At 45.3% G+C, this 18,463-nt stretch overlaps 1 protein-coding gene across 5 annotated transcripts in view; it reads right to left on the reverse strand.

Annotated features, from left to right (window-relative positions):
* Window positions 1–17,718, reverse strand: part of ATP2B1 (ATPase plasma membrane Ca2+ transporting 1) — a 109,074-nt gene extending 91,356 nt beyond the window's left edge. Inside the window, exon 1 of one of the 5 annotated variants that reach the window (XM_066591505.1) lies at window positions 17,702–17,718. The gene's annotated coding sequence lies outside the window, so the exon portion shown is untranslated. Of the gene's footprint in view, window positions 1–17,119; window positions 17,137–17,232; window positions 17,441–17,469; window positions 17,580–17,701 lie in introns of those variants that run through there. The other 4 variants (XM_066591504.1, XM_066591503.1, XM_066591507.1 and 1 more) reach the window with 4 other exon arrangements.
* Between the last annotated feature and the right edge of the window lie 745 nt (window positions 17,719–18,463).

Here is an 18,463-nt window from a genome sequence, read left to right on the forward strand (position 1 = left end):
TCTCTTTAAAGACTCCGTAGTTTACACTGCCCAACTACTCAATTACTAAATCTACCCCACTTTCTCTACAATAAAAGCTCAATTCCACAAAAATGTACCACCAAGTGGCTGTACACAACAATAGTAAAAACAGCAGGCATCATCGGATGATTTGGTGCTGAGAATCGCTTAAAGAAGTCAAGGGAAATGCATCTGTTGGAAAAAGAACACATCTACCATCGAGATCCATATTACGGACAATGCAGAGTTGTCTGTCATTTTCTGTGGTTGTTTTTATAATAAAAAAATAAATATGGACACACTTCTAAAATTCCACACCCCTTTCTATTAGACGCAATGACAGTCAAGTGAATCAACCACTAAAGTTTGAATTGAAGTAACGAGTTTATACAACATAGCCCGGGCTCACGTCTGCATCGAAACCTCCAGACGTAGGTTCCATTGCAAATCTGGAAGGAAAAGTGCTACATGCAACACTTTTCCTTTTGTCCCAGAACGGAGTAGAAAGCAGGAGAACCCCATTATAGTCAATGGGGTACTTCCAGTGGTGTTTGGTTCTGTCCATAGATGAAACCGTTCGGCCACAGGGATTGCCTTTCCTGCTCCCCGATCCAACGCAGATGGTAAGCCACCCTTACCCTGCTTCAAAAGGCTTCAGAACAAACTAAAAGGGGGGTTCCAACAAAGTTAAAAAATAAAAATAAATCTGCAAGCTTATTTGATGGACTTTATACTTACCTTGGGCGTTTGATCCCAGGTATTGTCTAATGAAGCTGGAGTAACTAATATCATTAGATTGTCAGTAACTAATACACTTATTTTAAAAAAAAATCCAGCCCCTAGAAGTTGTTAAGCTGCAAGGAGTAAAGGCCCATTTAGACAACAATTATCGCTCAAAAGATGTCAGGATCCGATCGGCTGAGAAAGTAGCATGGCCAAAAGCTTATATGGGTGTGCGTCTGACCTGCATGCAGTCCACCAACAGGGTTGGATGTGTTAGTAAAAACCTCAAAAACAGATGTATATTTTGATATAGTTTACATTTCTGCTGAAACCGCTTACATAGAGCTGCAGAAACGCATCGTGTGCTACAGATAGTTAGTTTACCATGGACTGGTAGATTCTATACCACATACTTGGTCCAAAGGGTCATATATAAGGTGACTGATTAAAGTTCAGTCATTTGCTGGCAGCTTAATTAAGGTAATTTTAGGCGCAGTGGTCTTTATTTTAAGAAAGCAAATTATCAAATTAGGGCAGAATGTGGATCTGTATGGGGTTACCTATATGGCGGTATATGCAAGTTAGTAAGTTGCTGGGGGATCTAGGAGAAGTTCACAGGAACCTAGCCCTGCCCTGTCCCGCCTCCTCTCATTGCAAATAGTGCAGAGGGGCGGAGAGGGTGGAGAGGAGGCAAGAGGGGGCGGGAGCTCAGAGCACTGCTCCCGGCTCTTCCAGCCTCCTCCCCCTGCAGAAAGACGCTGTATATCGGCCGGCATGAATACCCGGCCGATAAACAGTCGTCTGTATGCGCCTTTAAATATAAAAGTTGTCAGGGTCTGATCAGGTTATTGGTAGGGAAGTTACCGGGTGTTTTATGCTAACTTACACGTGTCCTGCATATCACGCATTTACAGGTGTACCTGCTGAGTAATGTTAAGTCCCCATAGCCTATATTAGTGCCTATGACATGTTGCAGTTTTTTTTTCCTCTTACAAAAAAACCCGCAAGTGTGTGTAAGCCCAATAGAAAACAGGCATTTGCACTGCGTACGTACTCCCATGTGAGTGAGCTCCTAGTGCAGTCATAGATGTTCAGGAATGGGGCAGTAATTTTTCTTTAAAGTCTATCAAAAAGCAGGAATTATGCTAAAATTTCTAAAAAAAAAAATTGCTAGCAGTATTTGCATGTTAAATCCCCACCACTGGTGGTCTGCCAATCTTATATAGCCATTACGGCAGTAAAGTAAACAAGCACAAGACTGAAGCCGCCAATTACAGACCTCAGCGATGTATAGTGTAAGGGCCCTTTTACAGGGGACGATCCGAAAACCCCAAAACTATACATGCATTAATGATTTCATATGGCTATTTTCTAAAAGCCTTGTTATTCACCATTCCGTCTGTGAATGCTGATATTTTGGACGACATCTGCCAATTGATCTCTGCCTGATATGTTCCATCAATAAAAGGCCAGATCTGTCGTCCTGGCACGAATAGGTTTCCAAGGATGGCATCTGACAATGACAAATTTTCCAGATTTTTTTTAAAACTGCATTCACTGTGCAGTATAAATAATGAATTATAGTTATACGTGTTCAGGATATTACACGTGGAGACAGCAAATATCTATAGCTTGTTTTTACATTAAGCATTTTTCATGGACTTTTCTTGGCTTGTAAGTTTCACTATAGGGCTTAATCACTAGGAGGATCAATCACTAATACAATACACCTCACTTCTGCACAAAGTGCACATAAGGGCTTCCCAATATACTCCCCCCTTCTTCCATGACATGCTATCAGCATGCCACAATTGCATTGCAGGATACTAATGGGTGAGGAAGAGCCCCTGTCAAACTCATTAGATGCCACAGTTGCTATTGACCACAGCATCTAAGGAGCTACGACCACCCAACTGTAAAATACAGTCAACACCGGCTCAGAACCCAAAGCCATCGCTATGCCAAATCCCAGCAGCCCAAGGATATAAATGTAGTTCATGGTGCAGGAAGAGATTAAAAATGGGTCTGCCAGTCCCCACTGTTGTAAGACAACTCCATCATCTAGAATCCTAGAGAGGCTTTCATGATCAACACAGAGGAAGAGGCTTAGATTGCTTCTCTACTACCATAATATCTATTACCCCATCTGTAAGATCAGTTTGAAGCCTATGTGCAAGCCCAGCTTTCCGCATTTGCCAATTAAGTATGGTTTTCACATGGCAGTACTTTATCAATATAGGTTTATCACAATAGATTTTACGTTTCATTGTTAGCAATTCAACAGGACTGCCCAACCGTTGGCCTTGGACTAGTTTCACACACTTGGCACAGCCCCCCGCACAATACAGAGGAGCCCCGTCACCTTCCAATTGAATGCGTCCCCACATCACTGAAGCTATCGTGGTCCCGACGTGATATATGTAAACTGTGAGGCCTTACTATAGGCTGCAATGGGATATAAGCTCACCTACAATTGGAATCAGCCCATACCAGTTTGCATTCTACCATTAATGAAAAGCTTTTCGGACACAATGAATAAGAGGTCATGAGTAATAAGAGGAAAGTTTTTACATTTCTTTTTTAGGTCCTTCCCTAATTTTAACAAAAAAACATTTGTTTGGCGTCAGTAAACAGTAGCACTTCTCCAATTTTGAGCAGTTTCTCTACTGGACCCCAACTGTGGAGATCCAAAACATACCCATCAGGAAGTTTATACTTACTATGCACTGTCAAACACCAGTAATGATTCAAATGTATACGTTTAGCTCAGATGGTCATTGATTTAAAAGGGGGTTTTCCCCAGGAAGAATACTACTGATGACCTATCCCCAGGATAGGTTATCAATAGTTGATCGCCTGGGGTCTGTTGCTCGGGACCTCAACCGATCAGCTGAGCAGGTGCATACTGTCAGTGCCGCAAATACACAGAGGTCGGAGTGAAAGTCTCTGCCCCGACCTCTGTAGTGGCCGGCGCTTGTAACTGCAAGCACATCTTGCGTTGATTTCAATGAGCCGTGCCTGCAGTTACAAGCGCCGGCCACTACACAGAGGTCAGGGTGGAGACTTTCACTCCGACCTCTGTATTTGCGGCGCTGACCGCATGCGGCAGCTCAGCTGATCGGTTGAGGTCCCGAGTAACAGACCCCAGCTGATCAACTATTGATGACCTATCCTAAAGACAGATCATCAATAGTATTGTCCCTCGAAAACCCTTTAATATAGAATACTTTATTGACTAATTTTTTGGTTTTTTTCACCACATTCCTAAAGCCATAACTTTAATTTCCTTCAACAGAGCTCTATGTAGGCTTGTTTTTCGCGGCATGAACTATTAATTTATCCGATTTTTGGGAACATAAAATCTGATTACAATTCTGGCACGTTTGACATTCACTATCCAGTATAATATTCTGCAGGCTAGTACAGTCATGTCAATGCCAAATTTATATAGATTTTTTACCACCATTTAAATTTTTTTAGAAATGTATTTTTAGCACTACATTCAAGGACTAACATTTTTATTTTTTTTGTCAATAGTGCTGTGTGAAGGGTTTTTGTGCAATAAGTTGTGCTTTTTAATGGTATCGAACATATTGATCGCCTCCTGTTGTAGGTCAAGGACCAAAATGAGCCATCTTCCCAATTTTTTTTTTTGCATATTTTTCTTCCATTGCATGCGCCGTGCGGGTTAAATGTACTTTTTTCTTTAGGTCATTATGAACAAAGAAATACCAGATTTGTGTTTGTTTTTTAACCCCACACACAGTGTAAAGGGGTGGGGGGGGGGCGGGGGGGGAGGTGGATTTTTTATATTTTTATTCTCTATTTTTGTCCCACTAGGGGGCTTGAACATCACCATCTTTCATGATTACTGATACTCCAGTATAGCAGTGTATTATAAAGCCTATGAAGCTCAGCCAGAGGCTGATCCTCATAGGCCACTGTAGCTGGCAGACTCAGAGGCGATATTCAAGCCTCTGGGTGCCATAGCAACATATCCGAAACCTGCGATCACATTGTGGGGGTCTGAAGGGAGACAGAGGAAACCCCCTCCCTCTGTCAGCTTTTTACACGTCGCAGCATTGACCATGGCATGTAAAGGGGTTAACATCAGGGATCAGAGGTTTCTCCTATCCACGCTGTTGAATAACTGCTTGGAACTTGCTATAGCAGCAGAGCACCCGCTACCCCTGGCATTGGAGACCTGTGCCAAGCTTTAGATGCAGTGCTGTAAAAAGGAGATTGGATTAGAATAAAGCCCTTTAGCAGCAGTGGTAAAAAGTTGTATGGGCAATCGAGGTTTAAAAAAAAAAAAAAAAAGGAGGAATGTTTATACCAGAGAGCTTGTTTCCGTGTAGCTGTTCTGTCGTGGAAGCAGCTAAAAACTGTGTGAAAACGCTTTTTGTGACCATGCACTGAAACTCTTCAGTTTCAATGTGTCTGTCAATGTTTGGTCACAAATGAGCTTTTAGAAAACTGGAGCAAAAAGCACAGATTGCTGCACTTTTACCTCCTGTTCAGGAAACTACTGAAAAGTCAATTGAAAAATAGAACAAAGCTGTTTGCTTCAGTTTATAATTTTCATTTTATTTCGGTATAGCTAGTGTGAACAAAGTCTAAAGCATAAATGCCAAGTGCTATAGGTTATAAAATTTGCATATCTTTAAGACAACTATTGAGCTTTATTACCAGTACTGACAACTCTAACATTAAAGTAGTTATTATAGTCTTCTGAAATAACAGTTCTAATTTATCAAGAAGAATGGCAATGGTGAACCGCACAGGCGTTAAGACCTCATGCCCACGGCCGTGACGGACTCAGCCAGCGGAATCAGTCATGGCGCCCCCAAGGATCCCATACTCATGATGCGCCAGCAGTGGGCGATGATACGGCCAGCGATGACGTGGAATCACGCAATACTTCCGCTGTGCTCACAGCGAAAGTACTGTGTGACAGTCGGCTTCCATTGACTACAAAGGAAGCGGGCTGTGCTTTTTTCTGCGGCAATTAGAGCATGCCGCGCTTTCACACTGGAATTCTGCAGCGTGAACATTGGAGCTATTAGGTTCAATAGAACCTAATAGTTGCGGATAACGCCGTGGATTTCCGCCGCGTGAATCCAGCTTTGGGCTTAGAGTAAAAAACAAAAAAAAAACCACCACATGAGAGAAACCAAGCCAAAACTGCTAATAGAAACGGAAATGTTCAAAACAGAACGTTTAGGGGCAAAACAAAACGTCACGGGACAGATTTCCAGCGGAATTCACGCGGATTGGCCGCACCGAAAATCCACAAGAATTCCGCTGGAAAACCACAACTGCAGGTTTTGAAGCAGCTTTGTCGCCTGCTTTTCCGCTGCGGCTATCTCCCCCCATAGAGAGAAGAGAGGCCGCTGCAGAAAGAAAAAAACAAAAGAATTTACATGCTACTACTTAAATTTTCGTTTCCTTGCGGATTGTCCACTTTTCTGGCTAATCCTGGGATTAGGAGCAGCGTGCGGAATTTCTGTGCAGACAACGCGCACGGAAATTCCGCAGCAAATCCGTCCCGTGTGAACCCAGCCTTGAGGTTGAATTCTTTGTTACTTCTACCAGCATTTCTAAATGGGAATTACCTGCCAATATTGCCTTGTCTTTTTTTTTTATTAATTGGATGATCAAATACCAGTAAAGTGCAGCACTTCCTCATTTCCAATAATCCAACTATTATCTAGAGATTTGGCACTAATGGGTAATTTTAAATTGATGTAAAGTCATAGCCATTTACATGGATGATTTCTGCATTGGGATCAGGACAACCAAGCCTCAATCCATGCGAGTCAGGGGCCCTTTGTTCTCTACATAGGTGCAGTTCCTGTGACGACAGCCATCAGATATTCATAGGATAACCAATGGGAAAGTCAGATTCCCCCTGTAGTGCAGCACCCAAAGCATGCTCTAGGCTCCTTAGCAATACCTATGGAGATGGTAGAGCCATAACAAGGGGCAGTCTGATTACCAGTCTGTAAGCTAGACACTCCATGTGAGGTCATCCTCGTGAGCATGAGTCCTTCCTTGTAAATGCATACTTGATCAGTCTGTACTGCTGGGTTCTTAAGTTACACTCCAAAAAGATTTGGTAAAATGAACTTATTTTCTACTGAGCAACTCCATCTGCTCTACTAGTATGTGCGAGGATGACTCAAATGGTGTTTGCTGCTGGCAGAAGTATGCATTTGCTACCATCTGTCTAGCTGATACTGTTCATTTCCAATGTGTTAATGCCTTTTCCTTTGAGACTCCACAAGAACACTGAATATGGTGTTAACTCCTTCCCCTTCACTCCTGTCAAGATCTGTTACATTACCAAGGATTGGCCATGTCTGGAGCATGGAGAACCACGACGTTTAATAAAAATTAACCTGTCATTAACGTGTATGGGGGCAGTGGAACAGTTTCCTAAGGCCTAATGTCTACTTGCACGCACAGATTCCACTGCTGAATCCCACAGCAGAATCCAGCCATGCCCGTGGACATTGGGAGGAAAAAAGGTTTTCTTACTTCTCCAGCGGGGATCTCCTCTGCGCAGGCAGGCTCTTTCTTCAGCATGGCGGACGCATCCGGACGCGCTGGATGCATGCGCAGTGCATTATTTTTTTAAATGTTCTGCTTTCCCCCATGGGCTTCTAGAGCTGCGGATCTCCCCGCGCAGGAGACACGTGCAGATTTTATAATTAAAATCTGCATGTGGACATTTGGCCTAACACGTCGGAAAGAAGGATCAGGTATGTTGGATTTCAGCAAGACCGATCCTTGATTACCTTGGAAAATAAACAGGGCGAGGCACAGCCATCTTTTCACACCTCTTGCTTTGCAAAGCCTAGCATGCACAGTTTGGATGGTGGTGGGGGGCTCACAAGCAGATTTTTTTTTTTTAAAGTAGCATTTTCTGTATAATATGCCTATTATAGTCTATGGGAACTTAAAGGGGTTCCATTATTGGGGTTCCATCATTTCCGCAAAAAAAAATTGATTTTCAGAAACCAAGTAGCACCCCTTCTTTTCAGCCATTCATTTAATCAGTGCTCTAACACTATGAAACACCTGACGTCAAAGGTGCTCGCACCATCCCTGGGGGAAGGGGGGGGGGGGGGGGAGAGACATTATGTTTTAGCTCCTCAATGCTTCTTCAAAACAAATAGTGCAAATTGTAGCCCCAAAATCCATAAATCCCCCCCCCCCCCCCCCCCCCCACGTCCTCCCTTAAAGAATGCCAACATAAAGTAGATATATGGTGAATGTCAATTACTGTATTACTGGTACATCTTGTCTCCATCGGAACTATTGGTGGAAACATGGGGAACGCCCACAGTTCCTGTGATTGCAGCAGAAGACAGCGGAGAGAGCAGAGACGGATAGCTTGACAGCGGCTCAGAAGCGTCAGTGGACTGGGAGACGCAGAGCAGGCCATGCTTTAGTGGCACCGGCAGATACAGGGACATATTGCAGAGCTGATGAAAGTCACAGCGGGAGACTGACAGCGACTGCGCCAGGACAGGAGAAGGCAGAGCGCTGACAGTCACAGGATCCAGGAGGGTAAATGATGTGAGACGGTCGGAAATATAGGGGGCAGGAAGAGAAAGACTGACAGCGCAGGATAGATTGCAAGGCAGATGGAAGCTCTGCGGGGAGAGAGTTACAGTGCCAGAGCCGATAGGGAAGGCACAGCGGCGGAAACAGTGATAGTAGCTGGGAAGGGAGATGACGTTACACCGGCGGAGACTGACAGCGCTGCAGCCAGGAGGGGAGAGTGACAGGAGGGTTAGGAGTGTGCGTGCGGGGTGAGTGGGGGGGGGGGGGGGGGGGGACACACACGACAACTGGAGACGTGACATGCTGTATGCAGGAAGCAGCCAACACACTCTTGGGGGGCTTGCACTGGCCCCTCGCCTATAGCACTACCCAGCCAACCCATGTCTCCACCCTTTCTTCCGGTGGAGACTAGATGCACTAGTACCGGTATGACTGTCTGATCCTACTTTCACATGAGCATTTTCGTGCTTGTATTATGAATGAGTATCCCAGAACGACAAAACTCACAGCATCACCATGATCACCAGTGTACCATTTACATTAAAAAGGAAAAAAAGACACATACAAGCAAATGACAGAAACGCAGAATTACAAAGTGCATGGTGCACTGTGATAACAGAAGTTATGAGTCATGTCAAATCCAACATTTTCTTGTTTTGAACACTATGCTATAAGATATACTGAATTCTTATGAGAAGTATTTGTCTCACTGATACACACTACCAAAGTGAGCATTTCTAAAGTTTTAGAAGCTGTAAATAAAGTCATGCAAAAATAAAAATGGTACAACTAATGAAAAACCCCAGTCAACAAAATTATAAATTAAATGCCTTACCAATAATAGCCAAGCAACAGAAGTCTCACTTTACTAGTTCTTAACATACCAGGAAAAAAGGACTACATGGTTAGAATGAAACTCCAAAGGGAGATTAAACCAGTGCGGACAAGCAGATCAGACTACACTGAAGTACCAAATGCTCTCCCTAGAAATACCAACATGCAAGACAGACTTGGAATTAAAAGTGCTCACAACAGACAAGTCTACCTACTGTATGGAAAATAATCCACATCACTATTAGTAAGTCCATGTTCACATCTGCCCTATGCCTTCTGTTCTGTCATAGGAACAGTACTACAGAATGTGAGATCTAGCCTCTACTCCCTTGACTAGAATGGAGTCTCTCTGGCTTCTGCCATGCTGCGCAGCTTTTTGAACAGATCTGAAAGGGACCTCTAATGCAGATGTGAGGAGAGCGTTGGACCCCAAAAATCAATCATTGATGGCCTATCCCATGAATAGGTCAGCAATAGTTCAGTTCTAGACAACCCCTTTCAGGAGGAGAGCACGTGTGGCTGACACTACAATGAGGGTGCTGTGGCTGGGGGTACAACTAGGGCACTGGCTTGCAGTATTAGAGAAGTCTCAGCATTCTGTCATGCTGGAACCTGTAGGCGTTCAAGAGCACCTGACATTAATCTGTGCCAAGGCTGTACACTGCACATATGACTTCATATTTCCCACAGACATGTGCCCCCTAATAACTGCCCACCATATTCCCCCAAGAAACACTGATAGCAGAAGACCCCAGATGAGTGCCGACTGACTGTCATCTCAGAAAAAGCACACCTGAGAAAAGCTATTAGTTCTATGTAGCAACGTTAAAAGGTCAAATCTAAATCATATCACTTGGGGTGTGTAGTCATATATCTGCAAATGTGATGCCTACACAATTGTGTTATTGCTTCAGTAGTGAGACAAATGTCTATTTATGTGTATGCAACATGTGTTGTACACAATGCAAACCAAGCTGCTATGTTCCCAGAGGGCTACAATGCTGGGCTGTAACAAAGATGGAGGTAGGAGGTGGACCCCCTATACAAATTAACAGGACAGTGTCGTTATGGAGGAGTGGCGATTACTCCATTACTACACACTGGTAAATTTTAATATCAGGGCGACTCTTTTTACTGAAACGTCCAGCTATTTAATCCTAGGAACAATTTCCATAAGAATCTGTAATTCTATATGATGCACAGAAGTGCCAGCAACAGGTAACAGCCTTCTACTTTAGGCACGGTGACCTCACATGACCTCAAAATTCCAATACTGTACAGTACATACATGTTGCCTCAGGAGAAATACCTTGTCTGAAAGACTCTGGTGCATCGGCCTTGAAAGCAAGAAGAAAAATGAAAGGTGCGTGTACTGAAAAACAAGGGGAGGGCAAACACTTTCACAACAGGTCACGTCGTCTCAAAATGTATCCAGTACTCCATTATATACACACTGCTACATGTATCTATGAGGAGCCCTTTCCACAGCGCTGGGAACACTGCTGATCAGTGACAGACTTGTGTGACTAAGACGGATAAAAGGATGTCTTGTATGACCATTTCAGGCCAGCATTTCTGCTTTCCGTCAAGGGAGCAACACAAGGAAAACGTTTCAGTTTTTCTGGCCATAGACATGCATTCAATATGAGGACTTTGGTGAAATCAGTTTCTCAATTTTCCGTTTTCATTATACAGACTGGTGCGCTTTTTTTTTCAGTTCAATAAACAGAACAAAAAAAAAAAGGACCCTTTTTGACATTGTAGTCAATGGGAAAAACTGAAGAAAAAAAAAAAAAAGACGGAAAGCAATTGGTTTTCATCAGTTTTTCCTTTCCGCTTTTGTATAAGGTTTTATTTCTGAGCTTGCACAGAGCACTGGAGACAAACAAGGGAGGGGAAGATAAACAAGCCAAACAGTACCAAAACTGATCCGCTTAAGATGCTGAAGAAAAAGGAAGCACACTTTTTAAAGGATTTGGTGCGGGCTATGTACAACCGGCTTCCATTGAAGTCAATGGAAGCCGTCCATTTAGCGGTCATTCTGCAATCATTGCAGAATGGTTGCACTAGCAGCGTCATCTCATAGCGACGGCGCGGGGTCCTCTGTACTGCGCATGTGCTGCCCAGCACTCTGGTTATCCTTAGTGGATGGGCGGGCATTCTGGACCCCCATCAATTGATCGCCTAACTTGCTGCACACTGCAGCGGACTAGGCATAGTCAATGGTATCAGGAAACAAGGGGAGTGCTGGCTTCACTCCCATTTAAATCAACGGGAACACCGCACTGCATCCTGCTCCTCTCAGGGTCAGGACGTCACACCCCGAACACAAAGTACAGGGGCAGCACGGTGCTCTCATTGATTTTAATGTGAGTAAAGGCAGAACTCCCCCTGCTTCCTCTGAGAATTGAAGACTAGGTCTGATCGGACGATCAGCTGATTGACTGGGTTCCCAAGTGGCAAACCCTCATCTATCAACTACTAATGACCAAGGGAAAGGACATTAGTTAAACTAGCACAGAATAATGCCAGAAAGAGTGACTGATGCCCCCATATGCATATACACGTGGCATATGACAGAGGTATACATCAGAAAATCATCCCAATGTTTATTTCCAATGAAAAACTCGAAAGCAGCGTTCACAGGGCGTTTTCAGTTAATTGGAAAATTAGCCAATTTTTGTTACCTTTATCTAGCCAAGGCCAGCAGGATTGAAAGGTATAGGCCATCTATTTCCTATTCCTTTTGAATCCACTCCTGGCCTAAGGGGAAAAAAAATAAAATAAAATACGTAAAAGCTTTGGCAATTTTTCTATTTTTGCATACGCTTCACTAAGGAAACAAACCCACCAGAAAAAGAAAATATAAATAAAATTTTAAAAAGTAGTGTGCGCAAAAGGAGGCCTAAAGCCGGCTTCACACAAGCATACATGTATTTGCACACGCCCAAGCGCAGCGTTTTTGCGGATTGATGATTTTTTTTTGCACAAGCTTCGGCATATTTTACTACACGTTGTGCCCGCAAGGGATGTTCATTTGAGCATGGCAAAAAGATGCACCAGTTGAAATTAGTCATAAGTACCATGTGTTCTTTTTCCAGCGGAATTACGCAGTGTTTCATGCCTCACCTTCCATATTGCAAGTGCATTTGTGCAATATGAGCCTGATATCATACTCTCCTATGGAATCCAGCCTTAGCTGCAGTTTTAGGCTAGGTTCACATGGGGGTTGATCTGCAGCCGAATTCCTGCCTCCAAACCTGCCCCAGTTGGTTTGGATTTTGAAGTGAGCTACATCACATATTCCTGCGCAGAAGTCACCGTAGCAGGAATGGTGATAAAATTGACATGCTGCGGAACTGAATTCTGCACTGCATATCAGTTTGTGCGGGCCATTTCTGCAGCTTGTGGACCAGATTTTTGAAATCTCATCCACTTTGCTGCTACTGTAAATGCAGAGGAATTTCCATGCATAGGGTCCGCCCTGTCTGCGCAGAATGCACACAAAAATCCAACACCGATTCCACCATGTGTACATACCATAAACTCACTTTTGCGAAGATTATCCTAGTCATTGTCACTTTTTGGCAAAAAAAAAAAAAAAAACTGTGGTCACATGTTACATAATGCAGCAAAGTTGTATTTAACCCTGAGGACTTGTTGCAACAAGTTATATTGTTGAGCCATTGAAAAGCTACCGAAAGGCAAATAAACCGGCATAGAATTTTCCTTAAGGCGTTCTCAGATTAAACTTTACCATGTCTGTAAGTCAACACGGAGTTATGAAATGTTCCAGAAAATGCATTTTTTGTAGGGGTATTCCACAATTTTGTTGTGTTTTTCCTTTTTAGTAAAAGAATAAAGGCTAGCTTTTAGTTGTAAGCAACAGGTAAATAGTAAACACTACAAACAACGTTTTGGGGTGTTTTCCCTCATCTCCGGTACGTTTTTGCTCTAGGTACGAATTATTTTTTAAGCATTTTCTCTTCGATCTAAGAAATAGGGGGTGGGACACATTGTAAAATATTTGACAACCAACAACTCCAGAGGGAACTGAGAATAAGATACAGCCTGCAGAGGAGAATGGTGAAAGATACAGGGCACAAACCATAAAAGGAGTAGAAATGTGTATACGTGAGGGATAAAACCAGCAGCCTATTCAGAACAGTCACATACGCTTTAACACAGGTAATTCAAGTCACTGACCATTTAATATAAAATTGCGGTCTATAGACTAGTGGAAGAACACGGAAGAACCACTTACAATGCAAATTTAACTGGTCACTCCGATATGGACAGTTTTTTTTCCCCTTCCTTCATTTTTATACACAGAAAGGACCATGGGAAAAAAAATTTAAGTCCCAGAAAATCCCTTAAAAAATTCCACATTTCATATACAGAAATGGTTCTATAGCTAGACCACCACTTCACCGGTCAAATTACAAGCAGTTTGAAGAGTTTGATCAGTTGGAAAATGTAAGGAAGAAAATCTGAATAACGGACGACTTGAGACATGAGAAGTTGTTCGAATGACAAAAGCTAGTGACATATATAGATGCCCTTTCTACAAACCTCAGCTCTATTTCAGTCACATGCAGTCCATGTCACCAGCTCCTAATACGCAACTTGATACAAACTAACCCAAATGTTCTGTAACAAAGGATGCTCTGACAAACGTAGTAATAATGCACTGGCAAGCAATGAGGTCAGTGCCAAAACACTTGTGTGAGCAATTAAAAAGACAGCAGCACTTTCTATACCAAGTCATCAGGGACAAGTATACACAGAATATCTTCCCTATGACATGACCCAAATCATACCCAGGTCTTCCAGCAGAGCTGCTACATTGCAGACCAGACTCCAGGCTAACAGGTTATTATCTATATACAGTGAAACCTCTCACTCCTTATCCAGACCGATGTCCGGGGAAGGAATTTCAATTTCTCCATACATTATGCATATTAGCGATTTTTGAAACCACCACCCCTTTAGAAGGCGTCTTTTCAAGGCAAATTTCAGGTGGTTGTCTGACAGGTTGCACTGATTCACCTCTACTAATTCAACAATTCAAAATAGACCTAAGAATCAGCGATACGTAAATCATGTAGATAGGAAATCAACAATATGAGCAAGAACCTACTCATCGGAGGGGCAGCAGTGCCCTCTCCCCCTCAACCATGTGATTTTCAATCCAAAATAGTAACAGCAACCCCAATCACCGGCAGTCCTCCATGAGGATTACGAATACATGAGTCCACATACCAACTATGTAAAGTGTTTCAGGGCTCGTTCTCTCCCTTCCTCAAGCAGCTATTTAGCACCTTCAGTCACAAATGCACTGATGTAAAGCCAGCTATTAGGGCGATAGAGTGTTGCACCTGAGAGTCTCGGGTGCAACTAGCATGGCACAGCACACGGACACCGCGCATTTGTATGTACTGCTCTCATAAGAGACTTGCACAAAATAGGGCATGCTGCACTTTTCAGTCTTGCAGCTTTGCTGTGAGGGGAAAAAAAAAAACTCCTTTAGATAGACCCCATTGTTTGTAACGGGGTCTATTCTCATGTGAGTTTTCTTGGCTGTGTAAATACAGCCTTAAAGCAACCCTCCGGTCTTAGGACAAAATCTTGTTCTGGGATTGGAGGGGACAGTTCTATTACCTGCTGTGGCCTTCTGCGCCAAGGTCCGACGGTTCAGGGTCCTGTTTTTGGACCATAATGGCCAAAACAATCCCCAAACTACCTAATCCCCACAGGTAGAGTTAAGACTACTGATGCACTATTCTGGCTCTGATCACAAACAGCACGTGACAGAGCAGTGCCCATTGTGCATTTGTTAGAAAATTGTGGTGGCCATCTTGAACTGGCCAAAAACAGGTATGAGTGGATTGGAGCAACAGTGACAGAAAACAGCTGACAGTATACCCCACTGTAGTCCTGAGATCTGAGGGTTGCCTTGCCTCTAATTATACACACACACACACACACACGTTTTATGCTACATGTTCCTTTATAGAGGTCTCAGACCCTGTGACAGACTTGGATATTCCATATCTATGCAGTGAGTGATTACTATGGCACACAAGGCAAAGGAAGAAGGGAACACACTAGTTTGTCTATTGCCTTGATAGACTGTGTTATATAGCAGTATTATCTATACGTAATGGGTTGTAGTACCATCACAAAGTAACTGTTTAATAGCACATTTGTTTAGATCTTACTTCGTTCATTTACCAGGTTTGACACTAGAATATCCTCTGGGAAATAAGACCACCACGTATCCAGCTGATATAAGCAAGCATGCCACAATAAAGAAGCCAAGCTGGAAAACATGTAACACAGCTGGTTGCCCTAGTATAAAGATGATATGTAAATGTTACACCAGCATTCCTCTCACTTCCCTATTACATTCATCTATCAGATTCATCTGTGTGGTCCGGGAGGGGGGGGGGGGGGGGGGCGGAAGAGAAGTCTGTATACTCCTGAGTAGGTTGCCCTCAACCTTCACACTTTCTATAAAGACTCCTATGCTCATCGGCTTTGAAAAGTAAAGCAAAAGAATCAACAAGCACCTTCAAAAATGATAAATGAATGATGAGTTGTACACCTGTTGTCATGGCAACCAGGAAAAGCCCTACATTTCTAATATGGTATCAAGTAAACGTCTGTAGTCCACAAGTTTTGTTTTTTAACCTATGAGGCACAAATAGAGACACTGAGTGCAATGCTACAAAATGCCCAGAGCTAGGAATCCTGCAACATTGTAACATGTAACATTGTAAACAGAGTCTGTAAGAGTCTACCACACACAAGCAAACGGACTGTCAGGGGTTTGAGATATTATGGAGGTAGGAAATGGTTAATCAGCTGAGCTGTTGCGGATAAGTCCGCTTCCTCAATAGCATAAGGGAAGATATCCCCTATAAGGGGAACGCAGAGTGTTTATGGCAGCAATCATACAAGCTGCTCAGAACCAAAATAACAAAAAATAAAAATCCAGAATAAAGACATGATTTCAGGAGGACTTCTAGTCTAAATCACACTGGAACAGTAAAGGAGCAGTGGAAGATCAAAGCTCAGCACAAGATCACCTGAGGAGGTCACCAACTTCTCTCTATCAGGTCACTTTGTAAAACCACCATGAAGGTCCAGTAGGCAGCCCTGAGGCTCATCATCTGGTCTACCCCATCTATATAGCACTGATGAATGACAGAGGCCATCAGCACATGAATGGACATGCGGATGGGGCAGCACCCCCTGCCCGGCCAGCACTTGCACATACCGGGAATCTGTGCACCAAGCATAACAAAAGGGAGAACACAACCATCTGCCACAAACAATGCAAGAGAGCAGCCGGGACAGAACGACCCAACATGAAGGCAAAAAGACAAAAAACAAGATGCAGCGACTAAAAAGCAAAGTGTGACAAGCGGCGCGGCGGTAACACGGCAGATTATGGCATAGGAAGGCTCACCACCATCTGAAATAGTAAGCAGCCAGGAGACTAATCCCAGCTACTTAATCCGGCAGCACACGCACAACGGCCACAAATACAATTCATCTGGTGGCGACGGTGGCATCAGGATGGGCACACATCATACAGTCACACTGCCAGGGGAAGCATCTGCAGGTGCCACCAATCTAGGGTATAATGCCAGTGCATGTAGAGGCACCGATCCCCCCTTACCCTGCAGCATGCCAACAGTCTCCCTGTAGCAGGGCACTGCCAGAGCCATCCTGCCATCCACAACCAAGGTTACCTGATAGATACAGGTAGGGATTTCATTCAAGGTCACAGCAGCCGGTTAGACGGAATCAACAGGTGGGCACCCCTCTCCAGAGGGCATCGGGCGCCCACCACTCCAGCCATGCCCATCTAATCCAGCACCATCCTCCTCCCCGGTGGCCTGTGAAGGCATCTGCCCGGGCAAACAATCAGGGGGAGGCGGTGGATGCGGCGGCATACCAGTACAAAGGGCACAGCCCGCACCTGTCAATGACACGGGCAATATGTCAGGGGAAGCCGGCCGGACGAGCCGGGGAGATGGAAGTCAGCGCGGCCGCTCCTCCCGGCTCCTCCGTCCCGTTATGTGGGCCGCTTACCTGGATGCTGAGGAGGAGGCGGTGGCGGCGGTGCAGGTGGAGCCCGGTCCCGGGAGTCTAGTTGTGGGGGAGAGAGGAGGCGCCTGATCACAGCATGGTGTCCCCCGGCTCCCCCGCCGGCCGCTCTCTCCCTCACACGCAGACTGAAGGCGGCAGAGGCTGGAGAGGTGATGGGGGAGGAGGGAGGAGGAGGGGGGAGTGGTGAGCAGGATGAGGAGGGGGAGGACCGGCACAGACCTGACTGAAATGACAAACACGGAGCCGGCGGAGCGCCGCGTCCTCTCCTCCTCTGTGCGCCGCTCCTGGCCCCCGCACTGCAGGGGAACTCCGAGCCGCTCGCTAGGTTTTAATTGCAGGTTGGGAGGAGCGCTGGGAGAAGCCGCTGTTCCAGGGAGGCGCAGCGCCCTCCTCACACCCCTCAGTGCTGCCCTCCCGCCCTGCCCCAGGCCGTCACGTGGTCCGCGCTCACCGGGCTGTGACGTCTCGTCCTCAGTGCCTCCGCTTGGACATTGGTCCGCGCCCCGGAGCAGGCACTGCCACAGTGTGCGCGCCTCCCGCGCTCCCCAGCCCCCGACACGCCCACTCGGCCCGCTCCCGTTGGCTAATTGGTCGTGACGTAGTTCTTTCCATGACGTCGCCTTGTACATTGTGTCTGTGTGTGGAGCCGGTGGCAGTGCGCGGCAGTGTCTGCCCGGCTGCGGCGCCCTCTTACCTCACGCCTTGTCTTATGGCGCCCACCGCAGTAGTCAGTGCGCGGCTGTGGGGGAGCTTCACCACACTGAGTGCTGTCACTGGGGAGCCCACTACTGGGACATGGCTTCTGTGGGGGAGCCTCACCACACTGAGTGCTGTCACTGGGGAGCCCACTACAGGGACATGGCTTCTGTGGGGGAGCCTCACCACACTGCTGTCACTGGGGAGCCCATTACAGGGACATGGCTTCTGTGGGGGAGCCTCACCACGCTGAGTGCTGTCACTGGGGAGCCCACTACAGGGACATGGCTTCTGTGGGGGAGCCTCACCACACTGAGTGCTGTCACTGGGGAGCCCACTACAGGGACATGGCTTCTGTGGGGGAGCCTCACCACACTGAGTGCTGTCACTGGGGAGCCCACTACTGGGACATGGCTTCTGTGGGGGAGCCTCACCACAGTCATGTCACTGGGGAGCCCACTACAGGGACATGGCTTCTGTGGGGGAGCCTCACCACACAGTGCTGTCACTGGGGAGC

The sequence above is a fragment of the Eleutherodactylus coqui genome, chromosome 2 (genome assembly GCF_035609145.1).
Source record: "Eleutherodactylus coqui strain aEleCoq1 chromosome 2, aEleCoq1.hap1, whole genome shotgun sequence".
NCBI classification, from domain to species: Eukaryota; Metazoa; Chordata; class Amphibia; order Anura; family Eleutherodactylidae; genus Eleutherodactylus; species Eleutherodactylus coqui.